The 13,069-nt window shown below is 43.2% G+C and overlaps 1 long non-coding RNA gene across 1 annotated transcript; it reads left to right on the top strand.

Annotated features, from left to right (window-relative positions):
* On the top strand, window positions 1-2,608 carry Gm15325. The gene is made up of 2 exons (XR_382916.2): window positions 1-560; window positions 2,171-2,608. It is a non-coding gene; the product is annotated as a predicted gene 15325 (long non-coding RNA).
* The last annotated feature ends 10,461 nt before the right edge of the window (window positions 2,609-13,069 follow it).

Raw genomic sequence — 13,069 nt, 5'->3', positions numbered from 1 at the left:
TGGCCCTTTAAATAATCCAGAGCCTTGCAACAACACCTGTGTTAGTTTCTTTGGAAGTGACTGCAATTTCTGATCATTCTTCCCAGGTGAACACGCCATAGCGGGTGTGTGCCTGGTGCTGCTAAACACCACAGATACCTTGTATCTTTAAGGTGGGGTTGGAGTTCTCCAGTTGGTCACCGTATCCAACTCCTCCTTCTTCCTTCCCCTCAGCCATATCTCTGGTCAGTTCCCAGAAGTGGTATCTCCAGCCTTGTTCTCTTCAAAGCTAACCCAGCACCCTCCCTCCTGGCTTTTCTACTCACAGTGCGGTTTGGCCCAGGAGGTCTGAATTGAACAGGGACAGCCTGAGCTGAACTTCAGGGAATGGGAGGTTCCAGTGTTTGCCTGAGGCGTAAGTAGTCATTCAGCAATCAGGAACTCTTACCTGGGAGCTGTCCATCCCAGCTGTTGGCACTTCTGGCACCGTGGATCTATTGAGGAGGGCCAACCCAAACAGGCTACTTCTGCTCTTCCTTCAAGGGACAGTCACAAGATTACCTTCTATGGAATGTTTTTAGGTAAGAGAATGGGTCAAAAATCTGTACATATCTTATCAAATGATAGTTCAATATATTCTCAAAAATGATCTGGACTCCAAAGATGGCTGCCAATCTCTGCTGCCTTCTCTAACTGCTCAGCCGCTCTTCCTTGGGGAAGCAGGGTCTATTCCTTCTCATTTTTGAATCAAGGCTGGCTTGAGACTACCATTGACTGTAGAATATGGTGGAAGGGGCACTGGGTCAGATCTGAACCCTCATCGTTAAAAGGGTTGTCAGCTTCTACTTTCTGCCTCCGAGAGAGTCCTGAGCACCATGGAAAGAGTTCCTGCACATGAAGAAGCCATGGCAAATGCCCCACCCCTTCTGAGTCCCAAGAAAAACATTAATCTCAATGCACTCACCCTACAGCTGAGCCACCAGAGAGTCACTAGGGAAGCCAAGCCCAGAACTCCAAGGCTCCTCCTGGCATACTCTGTTTGCCTTCTTTACGTAAGCCAGGACCACCTGCCTAGGAGGGCACTGCCCACAGTGGACTGGACCCCCACACATCAAGGATCAATGGAGAAAATGCCCTACAGGCCAATCTGTTGGGGGCGTTGTTCAGATGAGGTTTCATCTTGTCAAATGACCTTGCTTGTGTCAAGTTGACAAAAACAAAACAAAACAAAACAAAACAAAACAAAACAAAACAAAACAAAAAACAGGACATGCAGACTATGACCACCAGCCCACCTAGAACAAAAGTCCTTCCTCTCTCCCTCCTGGCTCTCAGACATTGGCAAATAACTTCAGTTCTCAGAGTTACCATTTCCCTTCTCCAAAACAAGCCATTCTTAACACCCCCAAAAGAACACTATGAAAGTTGAATGGAGAGGTCGTGGAACTGTTTGGCAGGTTTAATTAATATCTAAATGGTAATGATGTAGTTATTCTTCCTTTATAGAAAAGGCTGTTGCATCTGATAGAGCCCAAAATTGACTGAGACAAACCAGCATTCAATCCTTCATTTAGAAAAAGGGAAAGTCAGCCAATGGGCCACAGGCAAGGTGTATTGCATATAAGAAAATTAAACAAGGATCCACAGTCTGCTCATGACATGATTAACAAAGAGGCTGGAGATAGCTATAAAAAGATTGATATTTAAGTCCTTATCTTTCCCCAGAAGACATAACAAGAGGAAGAAGGAAAATAAAGAAACCTCTTATTGTTTCATATTTTACTTTATCAAGTGCTGCACATGATGGGGCAGCTATAGAATGAGCTATCTCAGTATTCTTAGTTCTCTACTATAAATGAAGAAGACAGCTACCACTCAATCACTGCAAGACCCTGCCTTTGATCTCTAGCACTGCAAATAATAATGTCTAACAGTAAATGAAGAAGCTAGGACTTACAGAAATTAATTTACCTATGGGCACACTGTGGTAAACGAATGGCTTAAGCAGGATTTGAATCCAGTGTTTGATTTTAAGAATTGGGTGCACGGTTTCTCTGTCACCTTCCCAATGGCTGCATGGCATCTCTGTCACCTTCAGCATGGTCCAGAGTTAATTCCTGTAAGGGTCTCCATAGTGGAATTTTAAAGATCATTCTGGAATAATCATACTCCATATATTTTTATTTTCCAGAATGGAAAATGGCTGAATCCTCTCCATGAAGGAGCAGGTGTTCTGGGTATGGTGGACCAAGTCCTTGCTGGGTCTAATGAGGCAGCATGACGTGGCAGTGACCTCCATGATGACTCGGTGAAGAAGCGATGACTTTGCCACCCCTCCCTCCAGGCAGTTCACTCTGTCCACCCAACTCCCATCCCAGTTTGGCTCTTCTGTCTTCTCTCTCCTGCACCCTCTCCCCTCATGGAGGACTTTAAGTCTCTTTCCTGAAATGTCCCATCCTGCTTGCCTTTCAAAGTTTCCTAGAAGGCTTCGATGGAAGCAGTGTCCAGTTGATCGCTTCGGGGAGCGTGGGAAATCTCCCTGAGGTGGACACCAGCCATCCCTGATTCCTAAAAACCCACGCTACCTGTGAATCCCAAGAATAAAATCCTGCCTGATCTCCTTTTCCAAGATCTGCCTGGCTGACATCATGTTTGCCCAAGAACTCAGATCTTAGACGTGCCAAGCACTGCAGTCTCTAGCAGGGAAAACTTGGCTTGTTCACCAGTGAGACTGTATTACACATAGGGTTCTAGGGTCTGGGGACACAGCTCAGTGGTGAAAGGGCTCCACATTCTTGAGGACTTGGATCAGGAATGATGGCATTTGTCTGTAACCCCAGAGATGGGAGGCACGGAAGCAGTCTGTCCCCCGCAGCTTGCTGGTCAGCTAGCGTAACTGAATCAATTCAATCCGTGATCAGGGAGAGACCCTGTTGCAAAAAGTAAAGTGAAGGGCAATTCGGGGAGACTACAGATGTTAATCTTTGTCCTCCATGTGCACACACGCTGATGCACATGCACACATAAATACACATATACACTGTGTGTGTGTGTGTGTGTGTGTGTGTGTGTGTGTGTGTTTGTGTGTGCGCGCGTGCGTGCGTGCATGCGTGCGTGCAGAAAACACACAGGTAAGTAATAAAGCACCAAGGTGATTAAATTAATTAATTTATTGATCTAAATTCATTGTTGTTTCCATTGACTAAATCCTTTTGGGTGTTCTTTGTCTGTGAATGAACTACAATTGCCAACATACTACCGTCTCAGAGGGGTAATAAAGGGTTACTGACTGAGCAAGCTTTCCCTAACATTCATTCCTTTGTTTGCCAACTTCAAAATACAGCTTTAAAAAAATAAATAAATGAAACCTCTTTGGAATGGAAACAAACCCGGTACCTTCATTTGGCCTCTTTGATACTCACCTTCCTGTTTCGGTTGTCGATCTCGCAGAGGCATCAGCTACTGTAGAATGCTCACTTCTTTTTTCCTGATAAACCCACGGGATGAATTAACCGTTCTGTGATAGCTTAGCATTGCATAGCCCAACGGAAAGCTTCAAACGGCTTCCTCTCTGCCTCTGGATGGGAACCTGGGTCAAGCAGAGGATCTCTCTGAGAAACCTGAAGTGGAATCCAGATTCCGCCGAGCCTTTCTTAACGCTCTTATTCCAGAAGAATCCAGGACTTTGCCCTGGATGAAAACAGAACCACTGGGCTGCTGTGCGGAGTCCTCTGAGAAGGCTCTGGCTCTGCCTCAGACCTCGTCTTTAATGTCCTTTAGGAGGATGCACTAGACCCAGAAGTACCCACGGACACAGCCTCCGTGAGGAGGCCGCCAAGCCCACGCTGAGGCTGGGGCTCGCATTGCTACATCTGGAACTCAGTCCCACATCAGCACACAAGGTTGCTTCGATTCTAATTTGCAACCCAAAGGTTGCTTTGGCTCTAATATTCTCTCCAAAGCAAGGAAATGTGGACCAAACCAAAAAGAAAAAAACAAAAAACAAAAAACAAAAAACTTCTTACTAAGCACACATACTAAACACACACAAAAGGAGACAGTCACTTATTGATAACGTATTGATTTTAAAACCACAGCAAAGGCCAGAGAAATAGCTCAGCCGGAAGAGTTGCCCATTGCCAAGTATGACAACCTGAGTTCCAGGCCAGGAACCCAAATGATGGAAGAGAACTGACTCCCACGACTTATCTTCTGCCTCCACACCTGCTCCTCCAGACATTCTCACAAGCACAGGTACAAAAATAAATAAATGCAAATGCAAACATTTTTTTTTAAAAAAAATTTTTTTTTTGAAAAATGAGCAGTGGCTACCTTAATCTAGATGTGTGATATTCATTTGTGAGTTCTTTCCAATGAAGTGGCTTAAAGAAAGCCAGGGACTGAGACTCTGGATCATTAAGCTACAAAACTTATCTCTTACTCCTGAAAGTCACATAGGATCATATTGATTGTACCATGAGGATGCGAAGACGGCAATGGAGATGGAATAGCACTAACAGTCACCAGATGAAAGGGACACAGATAGATCAGTCCGCATCTGAAGAAGACTGGTGCAGAATTCCTCCAAGTTGAACAAGCTTCCCTAACACCCATTTCTTTGTATGCTACACTCCTTGGACCTGGAGTCTCCCTATCTGTGTTCATGCATGCAGTTATTTCTTCTTAGACTGATAACTATAAAAGAGAGCTCTAGTCATTTTCATTGAAAGTTCAGCTAAAAGCTCTTCAGTTGAGTTTGCTAACCATAGGCGAATGAGTCTCTTGTTAAAATAACAAATATCTGAAGAGGAGGATACAGATTATTTTAATTGTTCTCCATGCTTTTTATTGTGCTAAAAACCAGAATGCATTATTTTAGAATGAAATGTCTTTTCATTCTGTTTTGCAAAAAAAGCTAGAAAAGGGACGAAGACATCACACTTAAATTAGAGCTGATTTAAAAACAACAACAACAACAAAACCCTACTTTGAAACAGTCAGTTCTTAAAGGAATGTTTCCATCAAATCTCTCCCCTCAGGGCTTACTGAATACTACTGAAGAAAAAATGGTAGGAGCCAGAGGGGATGGAGGAAACAAGGCCCTCTCAGCAGCACCACTGTGACACTCCTGTGAACTCAGAGACCGAGGCTGGCCGCAAGCACAGGGCCTGCACGGGTCTGCACCAGACAGGGTCCTAGAACTGAGAGTGGACACTCATGATTATCTCTAACCCAGAAGCTAGCTCCAACCGATAACAACATGCAAATGAAAAATTAGTTTTCTCCAAGGGAGTCTCACTGGGGAAACAAACCATTCTTAAAGAAGATGGCCAAGAGGAAACTCGACATTTTGGAAGTAGCCTCTTTGTCTCATGATGTATGTCAGGATTTTTTGGTGTTTTTTTGTTTTGTTTTTTTGTTTTTGTTTTTTTTTTTTTTTCTTTTTTGGTTGTTTTGGTTGTTTTGTTTTAACTTCATGGGTCCTTTGTATATATGGTTTCCAGTTTTGAGGTTTTATGGGATTCCTGTGTATAGGAACTTGTTTGTCTCTGTGTCTGTTTCCTATGCTTTTTCTTTGGCCCCTCTACTTCTATTTGTTTTGTTCTTTTCTGATTCATCTGGTTTTGTTTTATTTATTATTTCTTAAATGCCTGCTTGTTTTAGACTCAAAACTTATAGAGACTCAAAGGGCATGGAGCTGAAAGAGAGGAGAGGTGGGGAGGAACTGGGAGGAGTTGGGGGAGGGGAAACTGTAATCAGAATATAGTTATGAAAAATATCTATTTTTAATAGAAGAAAAAACTGTGTAATAATTCAATTTAGAAATGTTTGATCTGACTGAAAATCTGCCAAAAGCTCAATAGCCAGAGTTTTCTCTATATTTATTCTTTCTCTATGAACAGATAGGTATGGACAATTGTGATTCTTTTCTTTCTTTTTTTTTTTTACATACCATAAAACTTGTGGGGTTTTTTCATACTGATTATAAAATGAATATTTTCCATACCATCAAGTAAATATTCTTCTGAAAAAGAAAAATACTATGTAAGACATCTAGACTAACTAATCCAAACAGATTTTTTCCATTTGCATTTTTATTTTACTGTCCATGCATGACCCACACATTTTAGTCTTGTCAAAAGTTGTTATATTTTCTAATTGAAGAAAAAAGTTCCGAACTTTAAAAAAAAAAATACCTGAAGGCCTAGAATAGAACTTTTTTAAAGCATATGGTTATACTTTAACTGGATCTATAAGACAAAAATAATCTGTTTTCATGGAGATATTTTTTCACGTGGACTGTAAGAATGAACGCTATGAACATGCCTGTACTTTTCATTCCACACAAAATGTTCACACTTTCCTGCTCCGTGGTACAACCCCAGAGATTCTGTCCTGAAGTGTCTGTGGCCTATGCTGAATTTGAAATGACCGTCGCGGCCTCTGAGGACCCTCACGGCCTCTGAGAACAGCAGTTCACAGAATATTGAGGGCCTGGTAAAGCAGTGTTTGTTGCACTCAGCAGCTGAGCCCAAGGGGCAGAGAAGAAATGCACCCATTGTCCTCCAAAGCAGAAATGACAATTCTCCACAAACAATCACTTGTCCATCGCTGTTATAAATAGACTTTAATACACAGCCAGCTGTCTGAGAGGAGTTTACAAGTGTTGACCCAAGGCACAGTAGGGAAGGGAAATGAGAGATGTCCACATAGCGGGAGAACGGCTTGTCGTCTTGTTGGCAGGCCGCAATAAATGAGGATGCGCCCAGCACTCAATACGTAAAATACGTCAACGTGCCTGGGTTCAGGCTAAAATGATGGGAACAGCACTATAGGTCTCATGTGGGAGTCTCTCAAGAGATGCTGTATTCTTCCTTCCTGGGCATCCATAACATTCGTGATTGTGAAATAATCGGCAGGTACCAGTGGGTAGCTTGTGAAGTGCTGTCGTGAGTGGTCACGAGCAGTGTTCGAGGATACAGCTTGATGGGCCCCAATTTGGCTGTGATAAAAGCTGTGCCTTTGTCTCAGCTCTCACCCATTTCCTGTTCTGTTTCCCTTCATCTTTCCTAGAACGGCCTTCTTTCCCCCATCCCACCCCTCACCCCCGTCTCCCCACCCTCATGTTTCTTTCACAACTTTTCTCATGGGTAATTGCTAGTGTTCTAGACAGTTAATTTTAACCAGACCCAGTCCCTCGGGCAAGATGCCTCAAGAATCCGATCAGGTGTGACAGAGAACAGGGCCCAGAGCAGCCAGCCATGGACACGTGACTGTCCTAACTCCAGCACATCCCACCCACACAGCCCAAGCCCGAGGCAACCAGAAAGAACTGCATGCATGTGGCTGAGACTGAAGGTGGGTGGAAGCCTTCTCGCAAAGCCGTTGTGACCCAGCAAAGCAGGACAAGTGTGCCCTCCGAGACCAAATACAGAAACAAAAGAGACAGGATGCAGAGAGCTTCAGAAAAGACAGTCCTGCCCCTTGCCCAGAAAAATACATAAACAAGAAAGCAACTTCTTAATTGGAAGGCCCATCTTGTGCATTTTAACGTAGCTCTTTCTGATGTAGCTATAGGAAAGACAATTTGAGGTCCTGAAGTTTTTCAAACGCCTCCTTTGTTTGATTCTTCACCCATTAAAAACATTAAGACCGTCACCAATATTTTGTCTTTTTTCATTAATTGACTTATTTTTTCACTTTACATTCCGATCACAGCACTCCTCCTCAGACTCTCCCCATCAGACACGCCCACCATCATCGATTTTTTTTAAACTCACTTTTAAGATGAAAAATAATAATGACTGGGCAGTGGTGGCACATGCCTTTTATCCCAGCACTTGGGAGGTGAGGCAGGCAGATTTCTGAGTACGAGGTCAACCTGGTCTACAGAGTGAGTACCAGGACAACCAGGACTATACAGAGAAACCCTATCTCAAATAATAATAATAAACCTCCAGAGCCAACATGCATACGCTCAGATCACTCTTAAATTACCAGAAGTGAGAAATGTACTAAGACTTTTAACTAGAAAATTCTTTTCCAAGCTTGGTGGTAATGCTGAACGCCTTTAATCCCAGCACTCGGCAGACAGAGGCAGGTAGATTTTTGTGACTTCCAGGCCAGGCCAGCCTGGTCTACAAGCTAGGCCCAGGATAGGCAGGGCTATTCAGAGAAGCACTGTCTCAAAAACAAACAGAGAAAGAAAAAAATCAGAATAGATTGAATAAACAAAATTCCAAAAATAAATTAAATTAAAAGGGAAGAAAAAAAAAAGAATTTTTTCTTTCCACCTGAGAGACAAAAAGTTTATAGCCAGACCTGTTAACTAACTGATAGCTAGCCAAAGCCTGGTAATTGGAAAAGGGTAAGTTAGTTTTCTTTAAGGGTGTGGCCCCTGGCAGGTAGATGGCCACACCCCCAAGAGCATATAGGCAGCACTAATCGAACTCAGAGTGTCAAACAGTACGCATAGTTGGCTATGGAATGGGGAAATGGATCTGAAAGGAGCTTGGGAACAGGGTGAATAGGATCAAATTACAATATATAAAACTCAGTGAATTAATAAAAATATTTTTAAATGCTTCTGTTTCACGGTGATTAACCTACAACTAAGTAGATAAAGGCATATTCTCCCATAACCGTGTGTTGTTGACGTGTTCCAGAATCTGCTGCTGTGCCTGTGGGCAGATGCCTCCTCGGGCCCCTGGTGAGTCCTCAGTCTGCTCTTTCACAAATCATCTCCTCCTTGGGTCAATAGAAGACCAACTGAGTTTCTAGAAGCTTGCCTTTCCCCCAGGGCTTAGTAGTGCATCTGTTGCAAGGTAGTTCACTTCTAAAGCTTTCCATTGCTCTTCCTCTCAAGGTAACTTCCTACTAAAGGATAATATACGTGCAGAAGTAAGCATAAATACACATCTTGAGTTTGCACATATCTACAGGGCCTCTGTTTAAGTATCCAGAACATTCTACACCTTTCCCTGCTTCTCTCTTCCAGCCACTCTAGCTCCACCCCAGCTAGGCGTGGCTATTATCCCAGTAATGCTTTGCTCACTTTAAACTAGATACTTGAAGTGTGAGAAACATATGTGTAATTTACTACCTCCACATACAGATCTCACTACGTATATGGAACTCACTATATAGACCGGGCTGGTCTAAGAACTCATGTAGAACCATGACCAACCCTTTTAAAATATATATATATATTTTTTTTTGGTGTTTTTGAAACAGGGTTTCTCTGTGTAGTCCTGGCTGTCCTGGAACTCACTTTGTAGACCAGGCTGGCCTCGAACTCAGAAATCCGCCTGCCTCTGCCTCCCGAGTGCTGGGATTAAAGGCGTGCGCCACCACGCCCGGCTTTAAAATATATTTTTAAAGACCTATTTTTATTTATTTTTTACTGTGTGTCTGTGTTGGGGTTTGTGTCAGTGACTGTAGGTACCTGTGGAGGCCAGAGGCATCACATTCTCTAATGAGGAGTTGCGAGCCATCAGCTGATGGCAATCCTTTGTAAGAGTCCTTCACTGCTGAGCCCTCTCCCCAGCCCTGCCTTAACCTTTCTAAACGCACAGGTTTGTACATTAAGTACAATCCCATAGCTATGCGATGATCACCACCACCCATCCCCAACCCTCTTCGTTTTGCAAAACCATACTACATACGATAACTAGAATCTCCCTATTTATCCTGCTGGGACCCCGGGCAACCTTGAGGCTACTCTGCAGCTGACCATTCTAGTTGCCCCCCTAAATGGGATAAAAGCACACTTCCTGATCTTGCCATTTTCTCTCTAGACAAATCTGTGTGACCTTCAGGTCATACAGATACCTTCTTCCTATGTCTGCCTTCTTTCCCTGAATCATGTCTGTGGGATTCTCTTCCACATATTTATTCTCATCCCATCCCCGTTAATAGTACGTATTATTAATTATTATTATTAAATACACACCTATTGATAATAGGTATTTGTATTGTTTTTCACTTAGGAGTCTTTCAGTTTGGATAGTGTCAGTTTACCTTCTGATGCCATTACAAGGCCTTGGGGTATATGTGTGTTCAGCATAGTGGATAACCTCAGGGCCTTTTAGATCAATCACTACAAAGAGTCATTATCTGTAGTGAAGAAAAATAATGAACTATTTGAACAAACATGGCATTGTTGGCTCCACCCAGAAGAGTTCTCTTCCCATGGTTTACCTGCAGTCATCGCCCTCCACCTCAAACTCACACTTGCCTGCATTGGCCAAAACACTACTCTCACCCTTCCACCAGCCTACCACCCCATCCCTGGCCAACAGTCACAATTCTCCTAATAGCACTAGCTTGATTGATTGATTGATTGATTGATTGATTGATTTGTGAGTACTATGGCATTCACTTCAGGCTTCTTTTCTGCTTGGATTGATGGCTGCTTGTCACTCTGACCTCAGCTCCTTTGAGAAGGGATCCCAAAGCATGAAAGCATGACTCTTCACACATGAGGCTGAGTCTGTGCTAGTTTGCTTTCTGTTGCTGTGACAACATCCTGTCCAAAGGCAATCTGGCGAAGAGATGCTTTATCTTACTCTTTGTCCTAGTTTGCTCTTTATTTTTGAGATAGAATACTGACCAAAACCAACCCAAAGAGAAAAGGAGCTTATTTGGCTTACAGATTACAATCCATCATCAAAAAAGCCACTATCCAGGCTGAAGACAGGAACCTGTGAGGCAGAGACTAAAGCAGAGCTCCACAAACACACCCACTGGCCAATCTGATGGAGGCAATTCCTCCATTGAAAATTCTCTATTCTCAGGTATGTATCAATCTGAGAAAAAACTATGATACACTTCCAGGTCCATCTTTAAGAATAGTTGAGGCGGAAACTCAAGGCAGAAACGATGGAAGATTTTGCTTACTTGCTTGCTGCCCTTTTTTGCAGTCCAGGAGCACCTGCATAAGGGATAGTGTCACCCATGGTGGGCTGGCCTTCCTATATCAATTAACAATCAAGAAAATGCCCTACAAACATAATGTACCACATTTTGTCTCATTAAGAGTTTAATAAACCAAAAGAGGAGATTCAAAATTAAAGACAAGAAATATTCAAATTCTTGACAGGCAGTGATGGCACATGCCTTTGATCCTAGCACTTGGAAGGCAGAAGCAGAGAGTCTCTGAGCTCAAGGCCAGTCTGGTCTAGAGAGTGAGTTCCAGATCAGCCAAGACTACACAGAGACCCTGTCTTGCAAAAACAAAAACAAACAGACAAACAGAAATATTCCAATTCTCATTTTAAAAAGATACTGTTGTGATCATAAAAAGAGAAAGAGTTATAAGAATATGTTCTGGCACAGTGTAGGAGAAGGGGGTGTCTCAGCGGGCCCATGTCAAGGCATCTCTTCCCCCTGAGGGACCACATACACACCGGTATAGTATAGAATAGAGTTTATTTGGAGCATGGGGAATGGAGTTAAGAAAGTAGCAGAGACAGAGAAAGGCAGAGAGAGAGAGAGAGTAGAGAAGTAGAGGCCGGCCATGACCATGTGGAGAGAGGGGGAAGGGAATGGGGAGAGATGGGGAGCAAGGGGGCAAGAGGCAAGGGAGAGAGAAGCAGGAGTAAGAGAGAGAGGAGGGGGCAAGCAGACCCTTTTATAGTGCCAGGCCTACCTGGCCTGTTGCCAGTAACATGGGGAGGAGCATACCTGGCTGTTACCAGATGACTGTGGGGATGGTGTCCAGACAGAATACCAACAGATACAACTTGAAACAACACAATGGTGTTTTCCTCATCAGAATAAGCTCCTCTGTAGAGAAAATGGGGACTCTCCCTTAAGGGGGAATATAACGTGGCAGTCTTAAGAGGGAAGCTCAGTCATGTGGCCGGGCCAGCTCACAAGTCTAACCGCTCTATGTCTACCATGTCTGCCTTAGAATTCCTTCTACCTGAAGAGATGATGAATTCAAACATTTAATAGCCTAGGACTATAAATGCCTATCTGAGTGCCTACCAATAAAGAAATCAATCACATGTGTCATTGAAGTCTTTAAATCTAACACCAGCATAGCCAAATGCTATCACTATAGAAATTTGAGTGTTAGAATTTTGAAGTGTCCCCATTGACCCCTTGTTAAAGAGCTACAGGCCAGAGAGCTGTGTCACAGGCACGTCAGACCTAACACTATCCCAATCTGTCTCCAGAGAGAGAGTTGCATGCAGCTCAACAGTAGGCTTTTCACATTGCTCATGCTGTAGATGCCATTGAAACCTAAACCAAATGACTACCCTCAAGTCTGTCAGAACTTAGATTGTAGAAGCGTATTGAACAGGGCCCACAGAAGGTGAAGACACTTGCCTGACAACCTGATGCTAGTCCTTATAACCCACATGCTAGAACACTGGTTCCCACAGTGGTCTTCAGAACTCCACACATGTGCCTCCTCTTCCCCCTCTCTCCCTTCCCCTCCCCCTTTGAAATCACTACCAAAAAAATCACTTAGGACTGACAGGAGTTTGAGCATCACCGTCTACTTTAGAAACTCCAGCTTCTGCCAAGACAGAGCCCAAGCAAAGCAAAGATGGGGCCACCACCCAAAGGTCTTCTATAAAACCAGCCCTCACTCCACCACCATCCCACACACATACAGAGGTATAACCATCCACTAAGACAGTGTCGCAAGGCAATTCTGAGATTTCTAATGCCCCAAGTGTGTGCTCTTCCCCTACTGATGAGGGGACAAAGAACACATAATGTTGGAAGGTACAAAGTGTCTCTCTTCTACACCCAAACTGAAGAGTACTTTTGGCATGAAGACCACACTGAATCCTTCTCTATGTCGTTGTTTTGGGCTTTTTTTTTGTTTGTTTGTTTGTTTTGTTTTTTTGTTTGTTTGTTTGGTTGGTTGGTTTTTTTGCCATTCCAGAAGTCATTTGAGTGGATGTAGTGAAAGTTTTCGTTTCTTTTAAAACACACTTATATTATGTGAGTATGTTATTGTTTTCATGTCTTTTAGAACACACTTATATTATGTGAGTATGTTTTTGTTTTAATCCCAGGTGTGGGATATGGGGCTGCTTCAGTTTGTCCACAGCCACTAACTGTGACTCTC

Source organism: Mus musculus, chromosome 13, assembly GCF_000001635.26.
Source record: "Mus musculus strain C57BL/6J chromosome 13, GRCm38.p6 C57BL/6J".
NCBI classification, from domain to species: Eukaryota; Metazoa; Chordata; class Mammalia; order Rodentia; family Muridae; genus Mus; species Mus musculus.
The sequence above is the reverse complement of the archived record's forward strand: the minus strand, read 5'-3'. Positions and strand labels throughout refer to the sequence as shown.